The 16,882-nt window shown below is 45.9% G+C and overlaps 1 protein-coding gene across 1 annotated transcript in view; it reads right to left on the bottom strand.

Annotated features, from left to right (window-relative positions):
- The window catches only part of mgat3b (beta-1,4-mannosyl-glycoprotein 4-beta-N-acetylglucosaminyltransferase b), a 72,671-nt gene extending 57,037 nt beyond the window's left edge, over nucleotides 1-15,634 (bottom strand). Inside the window, exon 1 of the mRNA XM_041869697.2 lies at nucleotides 14,682-15,634. The gene's annotated coding sequence lies outside the window, so the exon portion shown is untranslated. The remainder of the gene's footprint in view (nucleotides 1-14,681) is intronic.
- Between the last annotated feature and the right edge of the window lie 1,248 nt (nucleotides 15,635-16,882).

Here is a 16,882-nt window from a genome sequence, read left to right as displayed (position 1 = left end):
ACAGTAGCACTGAGACAGACGGCTGGTTGGTCCAGTCATAACTACAGTAGCACTGAGACAGACGGCTGGTTGGTACAGTCATAACTACAGTAGCACTGAGACAGACGGCTGGTTGGTCCAGTCATAACTACAGTAGCACTGAGACAGACGGCTGGTTGGTCCAGTCATAACTACAGTAGCACTGAGACAGACGGCTGGTTGGTCCAGTCATAACTACAGTAGCACTGAGACAGACGGCTGGTTGGTCCAGTCATAACTACAGTAGCACTGAGACAGACGGCTGGTTGGTCCAGTCATAACTACAGTAGCACTGAGACAGACGGCTGGTTGGTCCAGTCATAACTACAGTAGCACTGAGACAGACGGCTGGTTGGTCCAGTCATAACTACAGTAGCACTGAGACAGACGGCTGGTTGGTCCAGTCATAACTACAGTAGCACTGAGACAGACGGCTGGTTGGTCCAGTCATAACTACAGTAGCACTGAGACAGACGGCTGGTTGGTCCAGTCATAACTACAGTAGCACTGAGACAGATGGCTGGTTGGTCGTCAGCGCATACAGAATATAACAGCAGATGCCCACTCTAACGAGAAACCTCTCTTTCTCTTCATCTCTCTCTCTCTTTATCTCTCTCTTTCTCTCATCTCTCTTCTAGTTCTCGTTTTGTTGTTTATATGTGTGTGATGTGTATACATGAGTATGGCTGTGAATTGTTTTGGGATGTGTGAGAGTGTTGTTTATGTGTGTTGGTATGAGTGTGTTATCTGTGTGACGTGTGAGTGTGACCATCACAGTCAATATCTACTACTTCATAACGTCCTCAGAACGGAGGAGGCTTCCAGCTGTCATGAACAACAGAGTGTTATGGCCATCATCCGGCACATTGAGACGTCATAAGCAAGTAAGCACTTCATCAGTTAATATCCTCCGCTTCATAACATACCAATAAGACTCCGAATTTCCCAACCGCAAAGTCACACCGCCCTTCTCTCTTAATTCTCCTTAACCTCAATGCAGTCAACCACCCTCCATTACTGTACACTGTATCAACTTCACATAACACCCCTCTGGCCCCACTCAAATGGTACGTTCCGGCATTGCTGTCTCCATAAACACATATTGAGGGTCAGCCACAGGTCAGAGCCATTCTACTCCCCAGCAGGTGAGTCATGAGGGAGGGGGCACTGTAGGACAGGGCTGTAAGGTGACACTGGGCTGGAAGAGAAAGGACAGAGAGCGATGGAGGAGGAGGGAGGGGAGAGAGAGAGGGGGAGGGAGGGAGTGAGTAAGGGGAAAAGAGAGAAAGAGGTAGAGAGGTAGAGAGAGAGAGAGAGAGAGAGAGAGAGAGAGAGAGAGAGAGAGAGAGAGAGAGAGAGAGAGAACGAGAGGTAGAGCGCAGAGAGCTGTCAGAGTGTTTGCCAGACAGAGAGCTGGTGGAAGGATGGCTTCTATTTTAGCTCACTGTGTTTGTGTGTGTGTGTGTGTGTGTGTGTGTGTGTATGCGTGCCTGTGTGTGTGTGTGCATGCGTGCCTGTGTGTGTGTGTGTGTGTGTGTGTGTGTGTGTGGTAAACTATGCTTGGCCCCCTGACAATGACGGCACAGTGTCAGAGCCTTATTTAGAAAGAGGGAGCACCCGGGACCTCGCTCTGAGGACACACACACACAGACAGGCTGATCTCTGTTTAGGCATAGATGGCCTCACATTCACCGCTTGTAAAATTGTAAACACCACACACGCCACACATAAACTCTGGCAGCTATGTCTCCATGTCTGGAAGAGGAAGAGAGATACTCTTTATGGTTACCAGGGTACCAGGGTACCAACTAATGCTAAGCTATGAACCAAAGTTGAACTGAAAAACACCACCTACCCACAACATTATTGAATAAAGTGGAGGATAGATATGAGCCAAATTCCCCATGCTAACATACACAGATAGGGCTATATCTGTCCAGAGCACATGCCCCTTTACCCTTTCAGTCTCCAAAGTGCCCTTGTCAATATTGGTATAATTTCCCCCAAAATTTTTTTTGTTGTTGTTCTGAACCAACTGCCCGCAAGTCGTCGTTAAATTCTCATCTATGTTTCAGAACCAAAAACGTGCGTGTCTTGATTGTTGACCATTGACCTGTCATCAGCTTTGGCACGCAAAAGCGCATAAAAGCAGGCAAATCTGGCATATCCAGATTAGTGACCAGAAATAACTTGAATTTCCTATTTTCCATATCTACTACTGCCTCATCTTTGCCAGAACAATTATAGGCTACCTGGTGAGTTTATTGATCATTTTAATATTTCAGATAGGCCTAGTTTGGATGGCTACTGGCTACATGTCTAAAGATAGGCAGCTGTAACATCACACTACCTTCAATATTATGGGATGAAGATGTAACATATTCTGGCAAATCTATTCCGATATTGGTGAGGAAGAACAGGGTTACCCGGCTGGCAACGAGCACTCTGCAGGCAGGCTGCCCTCCAACGGCATGGCGATACTGCAACCTCTGCTACAACTAGGTGTATGATTTAGCTTGCTCTGGACTCCAGAGAAGTGACATGATATACATCCCTACTTAATATTGGCTGCTAACATGAATGACTTTCAGCTCCATATGCAGGTGTAAAACACCGTTTATTTCTGTAGCCTGTCTAGCGTTTTTGAAAATGAATCATTGTGTATGTCTGTAATGACAGGCTAAATGTGCACACGTGGGGTCAAGGGGGTCTAAAGTTTTTGGGGGTCATGGGTGAAAAAGTTTGAAAACCAATGGGATACATGATAGTGGCAACAAATGGACTTGGGTTAAATATAGTCATGGAAGGCTACAGTATTTCTGACAATCTTCTATTTTGATATTTCTGACAATCTTCTATTTTGATATTTCTGACAATCTTCTATTTTGACTGGAGATTTGTGTTGGTCATAATAAGTGTAGCATTTATTCCAGTTCAAAATAGTTTCGCAAAATATATTCCTCATCAGATTGTGCAGTTTTCCCCTCTTCTTGTAATAATTGCTCAACGAGTCAGTGAGCGTGGTCTGTTCACGGCCCTGCTTACAGGGAACCAAGTGCTGCTCTGCTCTACCAAGACAGCTACATTCCCTATCTACGACCAAATGAATTGATCTGAACATTTTCAAGGCCCTACTTTACTACACACTTCATCTTGGTGCCCAGCTAGAGACAGCCTTATGGGCGTGGCGTGATTTTAAACGTGCTATCCAGCTGTCAAACATTGTGTGTGTGTGTGTGCTTGCTAACGAGGATGAATAATTCAACCCCTGTGGATTAGAGTGGATGGAAACACATGCTCAGACCTCTCTTTGCTCACTTCCTCTCCTCTCTCTTCCTCCCTCATTTCCCCCTCTTCTTCTCTGTAGTCGTTCCAGACAGAGGATCCAGAGATTGAGTGGGCAGAGGGAGATTGTGAAGCTTGTGTGTTGATGTGTGGGTGTGTTTGAGTGAGCTAGGGATTCTGTGTGTGAGAGAGAGAAAGTGCAGCATTTGTGCCTGTGTGTCTTAATGTGTGGGAAAAGGGTGCAGATGTGTCTATGTCCGTTATGTGTGTATGTTTTTTTTTATGTGTGTCTATGTGTGTGTATGTGTATGTATGTGTGTATATGTGTGTGTACAGTTGAAGTCGGCGGTTTACATATACCTTAGCCAAATACATTTAAATTTAGTTTTTCACAATTCCTGACATTTAATCCTAGTAAAAATTCCCTTTCTTAGGTCAGTTAGGATAACCACTTTATTTTAAGAATGTGAAATGTCAGAATAATAGTGGAGAGAATAATTTATTTCAGCTTTTATTTATTTCAGCACGTTTCCAGTGGGTCAGAAGTGTACATACACTCAATTAGTATTTGGTAGCATTGCCTTTAAATTGTTTAACTTGGGTCAAACGTTTCGGGTAGCCTTCCACAAGCTTCCCACAATAAGTTGGGTGAATTTTGGCCCATTCCTCCTGACAGAGCTGGTGTAACTGAGTCAGGTTTGTAGGCCTCCTTGCTCGCACATGCTTTTTCAGTTCTGCCCACAAATGTTCTATAGGATTGAGGTCAGGGCTTTGTGATGGCCACTCCAATACCTTGACTTTGTTGTCCTTAAGACATTTTGCCACAACTTTGGAAGTATGCTTGGGGTCATTGTCCATTTGGAAGACCCATTTGCGACCAAGCTTTAACTTCCTGACTGATGTCTTGAGATGTTGCTTCAATATATCCACATAATTTTCCTTCCTCATGATGCCATCTATTTTGTGAAGTGCACCAGTCCCTCCTGCAGTAAAGCACCCCCACAGCATGATGGTGCCACCCCCGTGCTACACGGTTGGGATGGTGTTCTTCAGCTTGCAAGCAACCCCCTTTTTCCTCCAAACATAACGATGGTCAATATGGCCAAACAGTTCTATTTTTGTGTTATCAGACCAGAGGATACTTCTCCAAAAAGTAAGATCTTTGTCTCCATGTGCAGTTGCAAACCGTAGTTTTTATGGCGGTTTTGGAGCAGTGGCTTCTTCCTTGCTGAGCGGCACTGAGTTTGAAGGTAGGCCTTGAAATACATCCACAGGTACACCTCCAATTGACTCAAATGATGTCAATTAGCCTATCAGAAGCTTCTAAAGCCATGACATCATTTTCTGGAATTTTCCATGCTGTTTAAAGGCACAGTAAACTTACTGTATGTAAACTTCTGACCCACTGGAATTGTGAAACAGTGAATTATAAGTGAAATAAAACCGTCTGTAAACAATTGTTGGAAAAATTACTTGTGTCATGCACAAAGTAGATGTCCTAACCGACTTGCCAAAACTATAGTTTGTTAACAAGAAATTTGTGGAGTGTTGGAAAAACAAGTTTTAATGACTCCAACCTAAGTGTATGTAAACTTCAGATTTCAACTGTATGTATATGTGTGTATGTGTGTGTATGTGTGTATATGTGTGTGTATGTGTGTGGTATGTGTGTATGTGTGTGTATGTGTGTGGTATGTGTGTATGTGTGTGTATGTATATGTGTGTATGTGTGTATACACTGCCGTTCAAAAGTTTGGGGTCACTTAGAAATGTCCTTGTTTTCGAAAGCAATTTTTTTGTCCATTAAAATAACATCAAATTGATCAGAAATACAGTGTAGACATTGTTAATGTTGTAAATGGCTATTGTAGCTGGAAACGGCTGATTTGTAATGGAATATCTACATAGGCGTACAGAGGCCCATTATCAGCAACCATCAGTCCTGTGTTCCAATGGCATGTTGTGTTTGCTAATTGAAGTTTATCATTTTAAAAGGCTAATTGATCATTAGAAAACCCTTTTGCAATTATGTTAGCACAGCTGAAAACTGTTGTGCTGATTAAAGAAGCAATAAAACTGGCCTTCTTGAGACTAGTTGAGTATCTGGAGCATCAGCAATTGTGGGTTCAATTACAGGCTCAAAATGGCCAGAAACAAAGAACTTTCTTCTGAATCTCGTCAGTCAATTCTTGTTCTGAGAAATGAAGGCTATTCCATGCGAGAAATTGTCAAGAAACTGAAGATCTCGTACAATGCTGTGTACTACTCCCTTCACAGAACAGCACAAACTGGCTCTAACCAGAATAGAAAGAGGAGTGGGAGGTCCTGGTACACATCTGAGCAAGAGGACAAATACATTAGAGTGTCTAGTTTGAGAAACAGATGCTTCACAGGTCCTTAACTGGCAGCTTCATTAAATAGTACCCGGGATGCTGACCTTCTAGGCAGAGTTGCAAAGAAAAAGCCATATCTCAGACTGGCCAATAAAAAGAAAAGATTAAGATGGGCAAAAGAACACAGACACTGGACAGAGGAAGATTGGAAAAAAGTGTTATGGACAGACAAATCGAAGTTTGAGGTGTTCGGATCGCAAAGAAGAACATTTGTGAGATGCAGACCAAATGAAAAGATGCTGGAGGAGTCCTTGATGCCATCTGTCAAGCATTGTGGAGGCAATGTGATGGTCTGGGGGTGCTTTGGTGGTGGTAAAGTGGGAGATTTGTACAGGGTAAAAGGGATCTTGAAGAAGGAAGGCTATCACTCCATTTTGCAACGCCATGCCATACCCTGTGGACGGTGCTTGATTGGAGACAATTTCCTCATACAACAGGACAATAACCCAAAGCACAGCTCCAAACTATGCAATAACTATTTAGGGAAGAAGCAGTCAGCTGGTATTCTGTCTATAATGGAGTGGCCAGCACAGCCACCGGATCTCAACCCTATTGAGCTGTTGTGGGAGCAGCTTGACCGTATGGTACGTAAGAAGTTCCCATCAAGCCAATCCAACTTGTGGGAAGTGCTTCAGATTACCTCAACAAATGGACAACTAGAATGCCAAAGGTCTGCAAGGCTGTAATTGCTACAAATTGAGGATTCTTTGACGAAAGCAAAGTTTGAAGGACACAATTAGTATTTCAATTAAAAATCATTATTTCTAACCTTGTCAAGGACTACATTTCCTATTCATTTTGCTATATTTCCTATTCAAACTCATTTCATGTATGATTTCCATTTCTAAGTGACCCCAAACTTTTGAACGGTAGTGTATGTGTGTGTGTATGTGTCTATATGCATTACTGTACTGTATGAAAGTGTTTCTTACTCTCTTCAGGATTCAGAGAAGAGCAGAGAGAGAGAGACAGTAGGTGAGGGGAGCCAGCAACAGGAAGCTGTACATCCAACATTGTGTTGTACACTGACTGATGTCAGATGACAGAGACAACACAGCCTAGCTCTGCTCTACTCTGCTCCTGTCAACACGAGGAGAAGAAGATACAGTAGGCTGGATACTTTCTGTGTGAGTGAGTGAGTGAGGAGTGTGTGTGTGTGTGTGTGTCCGTCCTAAGAGAGAGGACTAGGTTCTGGGTGCTCCTCAAATCTAAATGAGGCTCTGGCACAGGGTTGCTTAGTTGGTGGCCTTGTTTGCCCTCCGCTTCCACTGAGAGCCAAAACAGGAAATGCAAATGTGACAGAGAGAGAGAGACGGGGGGGGGGGGGGGGGGGCATAACAGTGAAGCCATTTGACTTGAATGTGAAGGACAGAGAGAACACTCAATAAATAGAATACAGGAACTGGAAGAGAATAAGGAGAGAGCAAGTATGAAGGGAAACTAGAGAGAGAGAGAGGGGGATAAGGGATAAAGAAAGAGGACGATAGAAAGAGAGAGAGCGAGAGAGAAAGGGGAGAGAGAAAGGGAGAGAGAGAGCAGAAAAAGAGAGAGCGGGAGAGAGAGATCATATTCATGTATAACAATCTAATCTGGCAGAGTCCCATCTCTGTGAATAACTGGGCTCTGGTGGACTCGCACTGCAGATGGGTGTCTGAATACACCCTCTCCTTCTCTCCTTCTCCCCTTCTCTCCCTCCCTGTCTTCCTCTCCAACCCCCTTCCCTCCTCTCCTCCTGCCTCCTCTCCTCCCTTCTTTTCTCCCTCATTTTCTTCACCCCTCCTGCCTCTCTCTCTTCACCCCTCCTGCCTCTCTCTCTTCACCCCTCCAGCCTCTCTCTCTTCACCCCTCCAGCCTCTCTCTCTTCACTCCTCCAGCCTCTCTCTCTTCACCCCTCCAGCCTCTCTCTTCACCCCTTCTGCCCCTCTCTCTTCACCCCTCCTTCCTCTCTCTCTTCACCCCCTGCCTCTCTCTCTTCACCCCTCCTACCTCTCTCTCTTCACCCCTCCTGCCTCTCTCTCTCTTCACCCCTCCTGCCTCTCTGTCTCCCTCTTCCTTTCCGCCCCTCCTTCCTGTATTCCTCTTTTCACCCTCCTTCCATCACTCCTCCAACAGCTGTGTCCTCCTGTAATCACCACAGGCTCTAAAATAGCCTCCTTTGTAGCCGACCATTAGTAGCCAGCCAAACTACAGGCGACTTCACATTAAACCATTTATCAACTATGTGCGACAGATCTCCCCTCAATCCTCACCTTAGCCATTAGACTAGAAAAACACCAAACGCCAAACAGTATCTAGAAGGCTTGGAGCCACTTCACACACACATGCACGCATACGCACGCACACGCACACACTCACACACGCACCCCCCTTGCTCTACTCTGGTGCAACAGCTGTGGTCTACAGTGTCAGCACTGGCGCTGGATCGTTGGCAGACCTTCAGAGCGAACCAACCAACCAGGCTACATCAGATACCTCCGCCTCAGTTAGTGAACCGTTCCCAAGGGGTGTATCTCAATAGTCTTTGTTTGCTTCCTCTCCTTGTCTCCTCATCTCCTCTCCTTGATGATCTACATCGATGTGAAAGGACTAGTCTCTGCATTGCATTTACAGACCCAATCGTGTTCAATGAAGTTAGGAGGAAAGGGTACATTTCGAAAGTGAGATAGACCCTGGAGAAATGACTTGAGTTTGTATTTGTATTTATTATGGATCCACATTACTCTTCCTGGGGTCCAGCAAAATTAAGGCAGTTATACAATTTTTAAAACATTACAATACATTCACAACAGATTTCACAACACACTAAGTGTGTGCCCTCAGGCCCCTACTCCACTACCACATAACACAAAATCCATGTGTACGTGTGTGTATAGTGCATATGTTTTCGTGTATGCATGTGTCTGTGCTTATGTTTGTGTTGCTTCACAGTCCCCGCTGTTCCATAAGGTGTATTTTTATCTGTTTTTTAAATCTAATTTTACTGCTTGCATCAGTTACTTGATGTGGAATAGTTCCATGTAGTCATGGCTCTATGTAGTACGGTGCACCTCCCATAGTCTGTTCTGGACTTGGGGACTGTGAAGAGACCTCTGGTGGCATGTCTTGTGGGGTATGCATGGGTGTCCAAGCTGCGTGCCAGTAGTTCAAACAGACAGCTCGGTGCATTCAACATGTCAATACCTCTCACAAATACAAGTAGTGATGAAGTCAATCTCTCCTCCACTTTGAGCCAGGAAAGATTGACATGCATATTATTAATGTTAGCTCTCTGTGTGCGGCAGCTGTCCCCAAAACGAAGACTGTCCCTGAAACAAAGACAGTTCTGCCAAGTTGTTCTGCGGGAGTTAGTCGAGGGAGGCCCCGCTCTCTCGCTTCCCCAGATGTTTAGTTAATTTCATTCCGATCTCTTTTGCATTATTGTAGCCTTTTCTGTAGCCTGTCAAATATGTGTCTGTCTATCCCTGTTCTCTCCTCTCCGCACAGGCCATACAAACGCTTCACACCGTGTGGCTGCTACCACTCTAATATGGTGGTCCCTGCGCGCACAACCCACGTGGAGTTCCAGGTCTCCGGCAGCCTCTGGAACTACCGTTCTGCAGCCAACAAGGCAGAGTTCATCTCAGCCTATGCTACCCTCCAGTCTCTCGACTTCTTGGCGCTGACGGAAACATGGATTACCACAGAAAACACTGCTACTCCTACTGCTCTTTCCTCGTCTGATCATGTGTTCTCGCATACCCCGAGAGCATCTGGTCAGCGCGGCGGTGGCACAGGAATCCTCATCTCTCCCAAGTGGACATTCTCTCTTTTCCCCCTGACCCATCTGTCTATCTCCTCATTTGAATTCCATGCTGTCACAGTCACTAGCCCATTCAAGCTTAACATCCTTGTCATTTATCGCCCTCCAGGTTCCCTTGGAGAGTTCATCAATGAGCTTGACGCCTTGATAAGTTCCTTTCCTGAGGATGGCTCACCCCTCACAGTTCTGGGTGACTTTAACCTGCCGACGTCTGACTTCGACTCATTTCTCTCTGCCCCCTTCTTTCCACTCCTTTCCTCTTTTGACCCTCTCACCGTCCCCCCCTACTCACAAGGCAGGCAATACGCTTGACCTCATCTTTACTAGATGCTGTTCTTCTACTAATCTCACTGCAACTCCCCTCCAAGTCTCCGACCACTACTTTGTATCCTTTTCTCTCTCGCTCTCCTCCAACACTACTCACTCTGCCCCTACTCAGATGGTAATGCGCGGTCGCAACCTTCGCTCTCTCTCTCCCGCTACTCTCTCCTCTTCCATCCTATCATCTCTTCCCTCTGCTAAATCCTTCTCCCTCCGGTCATCTGATTCTGCCTCCTCGACCCTCCTCTCCTCCCTTTCTGCATCTTTTGACTCTCTATGTCCCCTATCCTCCCGGCCGGCTCGGTCCTCCCCTCCTGCTCCGTGGCTTGACGACTCATTGCGAGCTCACAGAACAGGGCTCCAGGCAGCCGAGCGGAAATGGAGGAAAACTAGATTCCCTGCGGACCTGTCATCTTTTCACTCCCTCCTCTCTACTTTTTCTTCCTCTGTTTCTGCTGCTAAAGCCACTTTCTACCACTCTACATTTCAAGCCTCTGCCTCTAACCCTAGGAAGCTCTTTGCCACCTTCTCCTCCCTGCTGAATCCTCCTCCTCCTCCCCCTCCCTCCTCCCTCTCTGTGGATGACTTTGTCAACCATTTTGAAAAGAAGGTTGACGACATCCGATCCTCATTTATTAAGTCAAATGACACCGCTGGTCCTGCTCACACTGCCCTACCCTATGCTTTGACTTCTTTCTCCCCTCTCTATCCAGATGAAATCTTGCGACTTGTGATGGCCGGCCGCCCAACAACCTGCCCGCTTGACCCTATCCCCTCCCCTCTTCTCCAGACCATTTCCGGAGACCTTCTCCCTTACCTCACCTCGCTCATCAACTAATCCTTGACCGCTGGCTATGTCCCTTCCGTCTTCAAGAGGGCGAGAGTTGCACCCCTCCTCAAAAAATCTACACTCGATCCCTCCGATGTCAACAACTACAGACCAGTATCCCTTCTTTATTTTCTCTCCAAAACTCTTGAGCGTGCCGTCTCTAGCCAACTCTCCTGCTATCTCTCTCAGAATGACCTTCTTGATCCTAACCAGTCAGGTTTCAAGACTGGTCATTCAACTGAGACTGCTCTTCTCTGTGTCACGGAGGCTCTCCGCACTGCCAAAGCCAACTCTCTCTCCTCTGCTCTTATCCTTCTAGACCTATCTGCTGCCTTTGATACTGTGAACCATCAGATCCTCCTCTCCACCCTCTCCGAGTTGGGCATCTCCGGCGCTGCTCACTCTTGGATTGCGTCCTACCTGACAGGTCACTCCTACCAGGTGGTGTGGCGAGAATCTGTCTCCGCACCACATGCTCTCACCACTGGTGTCCCCAAGGGCTCAGTTCTAGGCCCTCTCCTATTCTCTCTATACACCAAGTCACTTGGCTCTGTCATATCCTCACATGGTCTCTCCTATCATTGCTACGCAGACGACACACAATTAATTTTCTCCTTTCCCCCTTCTGATAACCAGGTGGCGAATCGCATCTCTGCATGTCTGGCAGACATATCAGTGTGGATGTCGGATCACCACCTCAAGCTGAACCTCAGCAAGACGGAGTTGCTCTTCCTCCCGGGAAAGGACTGCCCGCTCCATGATCTCGCCATCACGGTTGACAACTCCATTGTGTCCTCCTCCCAGAGTGCAAAGAACCTTGGCGTGACCCTGGACAACACCCTGTCGTTCTCTGCTAACATCAAAGCGGTGACCCGATCCTGCAGGTTCATGCTCTACAACATTCGCAGAGTACGACCCTACCTTACACAGAAAGCGGCACAGGTCCTAATCCAGGCACTTGTCATCTCCTGTCTGGATTACTGCAACTCGCTGTTGGCTGGGCTCCCTGCCTGTGCCATTAAACCCCTGCAACTTATCCAGATCGCTGCAGCATGTCTGGTGTTCAACCTTCCCAAGTTCTCTCACGTCACCCCGCTCCTCCGCACACTCCACTGGCTTCCAGTTGAAGTTTGCATCTACTACAAAACCATGGTGCTTGCCTACGGAGCTGTGAGGGAAACAGCACCTCCTTACCTTCAGGCTCTGATCAGACCCTACACCCAAACAAGGGCACTACGTTCATCCACCTCTGGCCTGCTAGCCCCCCTACCTCTACGGAAGCACAGTTCCCGCTCAGCCCAGTCAAAGCTATTCGCTGCTCTGGTACCCCAATGGTGGAACAAGCTCCCCCACAACGCCAGGACAGCGGAGTCACTGACCACCTTCCGGAGACACTTGAAACCCTACCTCTTTAAGGAATACCTGGAATAGTATAATAGTAATCCTTCTACCCACCCCCCCCCCCCCCCTTTACTACCACTGTCTTTTGTCTAAACTAACACCTGACTTATTTCACCTGCTAGCACTGACTTGTTTAAATAAATGTACTTATTGTGATCGAGATATAGTTGTCCCTGATTGCACTGACTTTGCTCACAGCTGCTTGTTTGAAGAAGTGTACTTACTGTGATCAAGATGTGGTTGTCCCACTGGCTATCCTAAGTTGAATGCACCAATTTGTAAGTCGCTCTGGATAAGAGCGTCTGCTAAATGACTTAAATGTAAAATGTAAATGACCATCCAAGGGCCAGCCGTGCTGCCCTGTTCTGAGCCAATTGCAATTTTCTTAAGTCCCTCTTTGTGGCAGCTGACCACAAGACTGAACAGTAGTCCAGGTGCGACAAAACAAGGGCCTGTAGGACCTGCCTTGTTGATAGTGCTGTTAAGAATGCAGAGCAGCACTTTATTATGGACAGACTTCTCCCCATCTTAGCTACTATGCATAGTCACTTTACCCCAACCTACATCTACAAATTACCTCGACTAACCTGTACCCCCGCACAGTGACTCGGTACTGGTACCCCCTGTATATAGATTCATTATTGTTATTTTATTGTCTTACTTTTTATTTGTATTTAATTTTTGACTTTAGTTTATTTAGTAAATATTTTCTTAACTCTTTCTTGAACTGCATTCTTAGTTAAGGACTTGTAAGTAAGCATTTCACGGTAAGGTCTACACCTGTTGTAGTCGGCGCATGTAACAAATAAAAGTTGATTCGATTTGATTTGTTGCATCAATATGTTTTGACCATGACAGTTTACAATCCAGGGTTACTCCAAGTTTAGTCACCTCAACTTGCTCAATTTCCACATAATTTCCAGATGTGCAACACCCACACATACCCACACAGACCCACAGAGACATACACACACACACACACCGACCACTAACTCACAACTCCCGGGCCAAAAAGGAAATGGAGATGGATCAACCAATCATTACCCCATCCTTAGACATCCCTTTAGCAATATGAAGAAACAACAAGGCCTTAGGCATGCCTACCAAATTGTGTATTTATCTGTAACTGTCTTCTCACTCACACACACACACACACACACACACACACACACACAGGGTTGGGGAGGATAAGCTGATCCTAGATCAGAACTATGCTATATCTGAAGGGGCAACTGCTTGCTGAAGCCCTTTACCTCTGCTGGTTTAGGTAGGCTGTTATAATGGGACTTGACAGTCTGTTATTCTCTAGGCCCTACATCTGCATTCACTGCACAGGCCTACACAAAAGGGTTCTTCTGTTGTCCCCATAGGATAACCTTTTTGGTTCCGGTAGAACCATTTTGGGTTCCATGTAGGACCCTCTGTAGAAAGGGTTCTACATCGAACCCAAAATGGTTCTACATGGAACCAAAAAGGGTTATTCAAAGGGTTCTCCTATGGGGACAGCCGAAGAACCCTTTAAGGTTCTAGATAGCACCTTTTTTCTAAGAGTGTACAAAACAACTACATGGTCTGAATTGGATGTTTCTATCACTACAGAATGTAACACTGCAACTCTACTGTAGCAAGTGAAGTGAATGTAATTCTGCATCTGCAGACACGATAACAACCAAAAACTAAACCTAAACTTTATCAAATGGACTGGACTATGATGTTGACAGCTTGAGTTATACAGTATGTGGCTTACTATGCACAAGCATGGAGAGCACTGATAAGCAAAAATGTAATTGTTTTTCATCCATATTCTGTAGCCTAAACACCAACCTAAAAATAACCACACACCAAAGGAGGATAGACATGTCAAAACGCGACATTCTGGCGACAATGTCAAACGACAGCTCCCAAGTCGACTCTTTAAATATCAAGCCTATACTGTAGCCTACATCGAGCAGGCTTGGGTCCTATTCTATATCCCCAGAGCCCGGCCTCTCTCGGGATACGTCTGCCTGTCTACTTGTCATGTCAGCTCTCAAGAAGCAAAGAATCATCTGGATTCTGGAACTTCACCAAATATTGAAGATCATAATCGCACTCGAATAAAACAAAAATATGGAGAGAGAATAGAATTCTGAACCAGCTTGCATTCTGATCGTACTTATTTGGGTTGTGGTTACTAAGACTATAGGCTAATAGATTATTATAACAATATTCATCATCATTAAATTCATCACCAATATCATGTCCATATATCTTGGCCTTACGCCCAACTAGGCCTACACATAGGCTACACATGCCGCGTTCAAAACAACTGGGAACTCGGAACTCGGAAATCTTCGACTTCCGACTTCAGTGCGTTCCAGACAACTGGGAACTCGGAAAAAACGAGCTCCGACTGGGAAAATCGTTTTGAACGGCCATTCAACTCAGAATTGACCTGAAGATAACTGACGTCATGATTTAACCTAGTTTTTTTCAGAGTTCCCAGTTGTCGTGAAAGCGCCAAGACACACACACAGACACCCATTTACATTGCATTAATACAAGTGCATTATGACAGACCAGGGGTCTTTGAAAATGCTCGTCACTGGCCGATATTCCCCTCTATATTTCCCCACAAGAAAAGGAAAGGCCTTACCCATCGCCTGTGTTTGAGGTCTCTAGATGCAGATACTCATGTCAGATATGTATCCGTTCTGTTCGTCGGTCACGTGTTGAAAAAAGCAATCTATGCCATTCCAATTCCGTTACCGGAGCCTCAGTTATCAGCCTGGGTGCGCAGATCAGACATAGAACCGGGCAGGGGTCTCCCGTAATTCCCCCGTTACATATGTATCTTATCAAACAGCTGCATAGTTTCTCGACGCTGCAGCGGTGTTTTGCATCAGGGAGAGAGTGTAGGCTAGTATCCTACGGTTTCTCCCGGTGTCTCGCGACGAAGGGGGCTGCCTGCTAGCTGCAGTGCAGTGCCTAGGATCGCTGAACGACCACGAATCCTGTGTTTCCGTAGGTCCGTCTCTGTTTGTTCGATTCGATGTCAGCCAGCAGGTTCAATCTCCCGTTATCCCGGGCAGCGCGCGCCGCATTCGAATACTAGCCACTAATCGATCTCTACGGTTGTTCTGTATCTAATGGGAGCATCCGATAAGGTAAAAAGACGATTTCGGTGGTGGTGGTGCTGCTGCTGCGCGTGAGGCACGGTCCTCTCGGGCGGGTGATCTGACAAATGGTGCAGAAGAAGATATATCCATCCCGATCCCGGTTGGCTCGGATCGAGGTGATGAGGAAAACAGGACGCGCGCTGTTGTATTACCCGGTTTTACACAGATTTTGACGTTTTTATGACTCGTCGCTAGCACTTTCTCCTTTCACTGTTCCGTTATCTGTAAAGCAGCCCCTCTTCCTTCTCTCTCTCTTGTGAGCCACGGCCAACAACAGCGCTCGAGCTGCACAGAATATGACGCCTTTCCGCTCATATGAAAAGGATAAGCAGCAAACCCCTCTTTCTTTCCCCCTCCTTACTTTTCATTTCTCTCTCTCTCTCTCTGGTGTGTGAAATTGGTAGCGGGGGAGAAAAGCGGGGGGGCGCACGAGACAGCAGCTCCTCCCCGTGCTTGGGTTTGCTTATCGCAGGAGCGAGCGGGTGAAAGAGAAAGAGAGAAAAGGGGGAAAAAAGAGCGACAGTGGACGCTTATTACCCTTGTTTATGTCCCTGTTATTTATTGTATGTTTAGCTTGCTTTGGCAATGTAAACATATGTATCCCATGCCAATAAAGCCCTTTGAATTGAGTAGACGAGAAGATGTAGGTATTCAAAATGTGTCACTGCCACATTCGTCATACGATGTTTTGACGCAAATCAGGCCAATACTCTCTCTGCGCCAATGTAGCGGACAACCTTGCAGGCTTCCGTATAAAATATGGTACCGTTACAATGTAAACACACATCTCGTTTCAGTGACCCCCTCCCCCATGTAGCAAGGAACGCCCTCTCGTAGTATCCACCCTATCCGTTTTAATACACTAGGACTACAATAGAATGGTGGAATTGTCTGTGCAGTCAGCCTGTTTTGAGGATTGGTTTTATGTCTGGGTTTTAACTATGCATACATTCATGTCTTGAATTCATCACGGCACTGCACATTAGGCCTACTAGCCGAGGACCGAGGCAGGACATTGGAAAGTAATAGCCTATTTTGCTGTACAAAGAGAAAGAGAGAGACGGGAGCTTGTTTCCCTTGAGATGGGTCTGAATCTCAGAACTGAATTCAAGGGGGGAGGGGGTTACAGAAACATGCGAAGGAAAGAGAGCTCTCTCTGTGGAACGAGGACACACATTACTCACACTTTTACCGCCCCAGAACTAAAGCTAAAGACAACCAAGATATTTCTGAAAAAATTAAAACGCTCCTTTCTACATCTTTAGACTATGTTGATAGAAAGATATACATTGTGATTCCTTTGTTTGGGATGTTTACAGCCCCGTGTAGCTCCGTTGGTAGAGCATGGCGCTTGCAACGCCAGGGTTGTGGGTTCGTTTCCCACGGGGGGCCAGTATGAAAATGTATGCACTAACTGTAAGTCGCTCTGGATAAGAGCGTCTGCTAAATGACTAAAATGTAAATGTAATAAACAGGCTGATTGATCAATCAACTCCCCCTTTTGACCTCTAAACTACGACGGTAGATCGATAGACATTGAAATTACTTTCCAATTGCTTTTATTGTAAGCAATACATTTCGATCGATTAAATACTTATTCATAGAGCTAATCAATAATCCATAAAGCAATCTCAACCCTGCACCTGACACTATATGCCCTACCTTCATGAATAATTAA

Source organism: Coregonus clupeaformis, unplaced genomic scaffold (genome assembly GCF_020615455.1).
Source record: "Coregonus clupeaformis isolate EN_2021a unplaced genomic scaffold, ASM2061545v1 scaf0083, whole genome shotgun sequence".
NCBI lineage: Eukaryota > Metazoa > Chordata > Actinopteri > Salmoniformes > Salmonidae > Coregonus > Coregonus clupeaformis.
The sequence above is the reverse complement of the archived record's forward strand: the minus strand, read 5'-3'. Positions and strand labels throughout refer to the sequence as shown.